Raw genomic sequence first — 5,098 nt, forward strand, 5'->3', positions numbered from 1 at the left:
TGAAAAATCCACATACCTGTAGGAGATTATTTGGCTGTTTGAGCCAAACCCAATAGGACTTCATGTGCTTGTGTAAAACCTCTACAAAGCCTTGTGTTGCAAATAAAGGAGCTTCAGCCTTGCTATCAACTTTACAGAGTAGCCCTGAGTGGTATACAAGAAGTCAGGGGGACATGCAAAACCAGGTTTGGACTGCAGCTCTCTCCTCTGCTCTAGATCTCCTCAGAGTCATGCCCTCCTCGTCTTACTGAGCTTTTGGGCTTTAAAAGAGTAATCCCAGCTCTGCAAAGAAATGTTTTCCTATACACAAGCCATCTTCTCAGAGTCCTCCTCCTCAGGCAGATGAAGTCTGAGGGAGGGGAAGTGGGGGAGACAGGGGAGGGTAACATGCTTGATGAGCACGGATTTTCCCCAGCTGAGAAAAGTAAGCCTTTTGCCTCTTAATACAGAAAAAGATAAAGCTGAGCTGCAGAGCAAGTTTAGGGGGCAACTGCTGCCTAAAATGTTACATTTTCCAAAAGGGAGGAGCCTGGCTTCTTTCACCTTTGTGAACGATTGCTCAGGGACTCCTCTGTGGAAGCTGAAGGGACAGTGAGCCCTAAACACAGCCCCCAAGGTCTTCCTAATCGGAAGCCTCTGGCTGAGACAGCCTGAGCGACTTGCAGGAGGCTCCTTGCAGCCTGGGACACGAGTTCCAGAAGCTTTGGGTGTCTGTACGGGAAATAGCTCACGTGAAGGATCCTGGACACCGGGGAGAGACGAAACAAAACAAACCACACACATACACAAAATCCAAACCACACAACAACAAAAAATGGAGAACAAATAACAGACAGATGGGGAGTAAGCGTGGGAAGGAGCATGCGAAGAGAGCTCTCCCTCTCTACGTGACACCAAGAATGGAAGGGGATCCCAATGGAAACCAAGCAGAGGGGGAGGGAAGGAAGGAAGGAAGCAAGCAGATCTGAATGCAGATTTCATAGAGACACAAGAGGCAGGGGAAACAAGGGCTTGTTGTTTCATGATCATTGTAGCCAAAAAAATCTAACCAAGGTTTGCTTAATTCAGCATCAGCCTGCTAACTGATGGGCCTCTGTACAGCACAAAATATAGATCCAAGTACTTCTCAAGAGAGTCTTGACTACAGGCTTGGCTCACCCAGGGACACTGGAGAAATAGATGTAACTTTGGAACAAGTTTTCGAGTTACCAGCACTGATGCAAACTGGATTTTCAAAACAAGCACTGCAGCCAGCAGGCTAAACTTATTGGAAAATCCATGTGCTGAACTCTACAGTGCTGTTTACGGCTGCTGACAATCTGGTTCTATGAGACAGAAAAGCCATCAGCAAAAGGCTACTGCTGGGGCAGTATGAAAGTTAGCCAAAAAGTCTGCTTTTTCCATGAGTTAAGCCAATGCCGGAAAGTTTAAAGAGTCCTTATCACCTTCATCTCTGCTTTATGTGTGAAAACGAGTTATGACCTTCCACCTGCCCACAGCACAGGCAGACTCCCTCTTTCTTCAGTTGTACAATAGTGTTTTCCTACTTTTTGTACTTGTTTTTCTCTTCTCTGTTGTGGGAAAGACCCACGTGGACAAGAGGGGAAATTACTGGACAATAAAGGGGAAACAATGACACTGACAGCACTCAAATCTGTAAAAAGCACAGAGTAAACACAACAGAAAAATATTTTTTCCCTTCTAGCCTTGTTTGTTAAGCCATTAGAGGTGCAACTTATTTTCAGCCAAAGAGGGGAGAAGGCAATGTTTACAGCTGGTAATAGCACTTGCTTTTTCAGTTTGTGTCCCTTTGAAAAGGCGTAACCCGAAACAAAAAAACACGGGAGTATTTTGAGAGCCTACACAGGGGAAACAGAAGTTCACATCCATCTCAGTGTGCTGCTCTCCGATCACAACAATGCTGGTGTGATTCTAACCTCGGGGTGTGCCAGGAGGCTGACAAAGCAAGCTTGCAGTTCAGTGTGAGCCAGCTTGTTTGAGACTGCTGATCACACTCAACACCTTAAAAATGTGCACATATCTCTGTAGCATGCCTGTTGTCTGAGGAAAATCAGAAGTTCAGAGAGGAAGCAGGATCACAAGCCTGGCAGTCTTTAGCAGAAGCAGCACCCAGACTCTCTACTGCAGTTTTAACTGTGGCAGAACTAAGAATAAATCATGTGAGATGAGCACACAGGTGAGGGCTTTTGTATGCTGGCCTTCATTAGCCTAACAGGGAGCTGAATTGACTCCTAGTACTCTAAGAACTCACACAAGACCCAAACCACTCATCAGATCTTAGTGAGAATCCTCTTACTCCCCATTCAACTCTTCCCACTTCAACAGAGTTTAATTTTCATTTCCCAGGTGCATAACTCATTATGGGGAATAAATACTCTTAGGCTGCAGGACTTTTCAATCTCCAGCTGCTTCTCATAAATATCTACTGATGTGAATCTTGCTATCCTTCTTCCCAGTTCTAGGTATTTGACTGCTAAGTGTCTGGTTTCTAATTATGCCAGAGAATGGTTGAGGCACTCATCACTTCCATTAACTCAGATGCAAATAGCAGTTTAATGGAAACACATAGTCAAAGGCACATTAAAGGAGGTTACCCACATGCTCTGGCTGAGAAGTCTGACTGGTAGCTAGAGGAGCCTGTCTGGGGGCCACCAGCTGTAATAGCACATCACCATGGAGCACACACTTCAGGGGTTGGACCAGAGAAGCAGAGGAATCTCATCAAGTGAGCTGGAGATTGTAATCTTTCGGTTTGGTGTTGGCTGGCAAACTACTTAGGGAACAGCTATAAGCAAAAAGGTTTCCTGGGCTGAGTGATGCTTGGTGAAAGCTCCACTTGATGCACTCTCCCTTGTGCTACTTTTTCATGTACAATAAGGAATAAACTTTTATCCATTCCTTAGACCTGCAAGGAAAACCCAGCTGTGACCACAGTGCATATAGATCATGGTATTCTAAGTTACATACTAATGTGCCTCATGTGAGAAGCTCTCCACAGTTATTTCACTACACAGTGATGACACTTGAGAGAGGGTGATCCTAATAGATGGCATGGAAGGGCGATGCAAGTGAAGCCTTTAGGAAACAGAAGTTGTTAAAGAAAGACAGATGGGAAAACAAGGAGCCTAAAGCTCGTGGAAGAAGAATGGCAAGAACAACCGTGGTTAAAAGGAAGAACAATTTGTTCCCCTCTATAAATGCTTACTTAATTGCTTTTTTGATCTGCCGGTGTTCTGCTTTCGAGCGTGATGCACAATGAAATCACACACATATATCCAATCCGCCACAAGCCTAATAATCTCCACATCCTATCTCTCTTTTCCCACTTTCAAGTTAAGAGATTCTTTCCAATGCAGCAGGAATCATGTTTGGAAAACAGTAAATAGTGGAGCATCATACAGACCATAACAAAGCAGTGGTTGTTGGCTTTCATTAATCAAAGCTTGTTTTCTCTGGAGAACAAAGAAGTCACAGCACACTAAGAGGAAACAATACAGTAAAGCAAAACAACAACAGCTGGCAGAAGCAAAGTGTTTTCTTTCCTGTTGGAAGAGTAAACGTCCTGTTTTGCCTTATTCTGATTTTTTTTTTAAACTTTGCCCCTCAAACAGCAATGAAGTGGGACTCAAGTTACCCTGGGTCCTGAAAGAGGGAGGACAAAAATCATTTTGAGGAGAAAGAGCTAGCTGGAATAAGGGAGAAGGGAAACTCAGTGCTCCTATCCAACCCCAGCAGCATTTCACCATGTCACAGCGTGCAAAAGTGAGACTATCCACTGCAGCAACAGCCACAGCTTTCAGAGAAACTGGCAGCTCTAACACAGATGTCTCTGAAGGTGCTGATGCAATTCCACCAGAGGCTGTCTTGAAGAACCTTCTGGGTTCCCTCTTGCTAGAAACAAGTTTGCAGCATTCTAATGCAGTGAAGAAAAACACCAGCCTCTTTACAGTGAGGAGCAGTGTGAAGAAAAGCAGAAGCTGTCAACTTGAAGATATTACACATCCAGCAAAAGGCTCTTTGTCAGTCTCTCTACCTTTACCAGTCCAGGACTGACCCAGTTGTAGGAATCTTAATTCTTTAAAAAGCCCACTAGTAATTTTTGCACGAGGGCAGCCAGTCACCAGCTAATGCTCATGACAGGATATTACAAGATAAAGGAGTTATCTCCCCTGGAGCATCCCACTGTAAGAAACCATCTAATACCTTTGTGAAGCAGCAACATTCATTTTTAGAAGTTCATAATTCAAACTGTATTATGCTGAGATAGATCTGTATCACTGATCCTCAGAGACCTGGATTCAATATGGAAAACTTTTCCCTCATCGGGCTTATTAAATTTGTTTGAAAAAATGGAAAAAATAGAAGAGACAAAGTGCCTTTCATGGAGACCTTTGCTTCCAACCTGTGAATCACTAGCAGCACCTACTGGCCACAATAAATCAAACAGGAGATTTTCAGGTTGACCATGCAATGAAATACAGGGAAACCAGTTCTTAACAGTGTTTATCAGCTTATTTACATGATTAGCTTGAATTACAGCAATACCACCCCTACGCAGATTCTCTGAAACGCTCATGTTATTTCAGTAATCCAAACAACTGCTTCTGCCTGCATCAACCCGGATTCAGCCCCAAGGGCACTTCAGGTAGCCACACTTGCCATCTGCGGCGACCTGAGCACAGCAGCAGGAACCTACACGTTCCACAAGGCTGGAGAGCATCAGCACAGGTCCCACAAGCAGCATACCATGTTCCCAAGGCACGCAGGAGTGTAACCTGGGAGACAGGTGCTCACACAACCCAACAGTAACTTTACACAGTGACTCTAAAGAGAGAGGCCATGCTGTGAGACCAGTTCAGAGGGAGGAACAAAACAAAACTCAGAGCAACTGAAGATCAATTCCATCCATCAGCACCTGTTCTGACAGCTTCTCGGGGGGCAGAACGCACAGTATGGCTGGGATGACTACAACATCTCAAATGTAAAAGAGATGAAGCAGACAGAAATTCCCACAAACTTCCAGCTACTGTAGCAACTGCTTTTTAATATCGAGAAAGAAAAGAAACTAAGGCAAAAG

Source organism: Columba livia, chromosome 3 (genome assembly GCF_036013475.1).
Source record: "Columba livia isolate bColLiv1 breed racing homer chromosome 3, bColLiv1.pat.W.v2, whole genome shotgun sequence".
NCBI lineage: Eukaryota > Metazoa > Chordata > Aves > Columbiformes > Columbidae > Columba > Columba livia.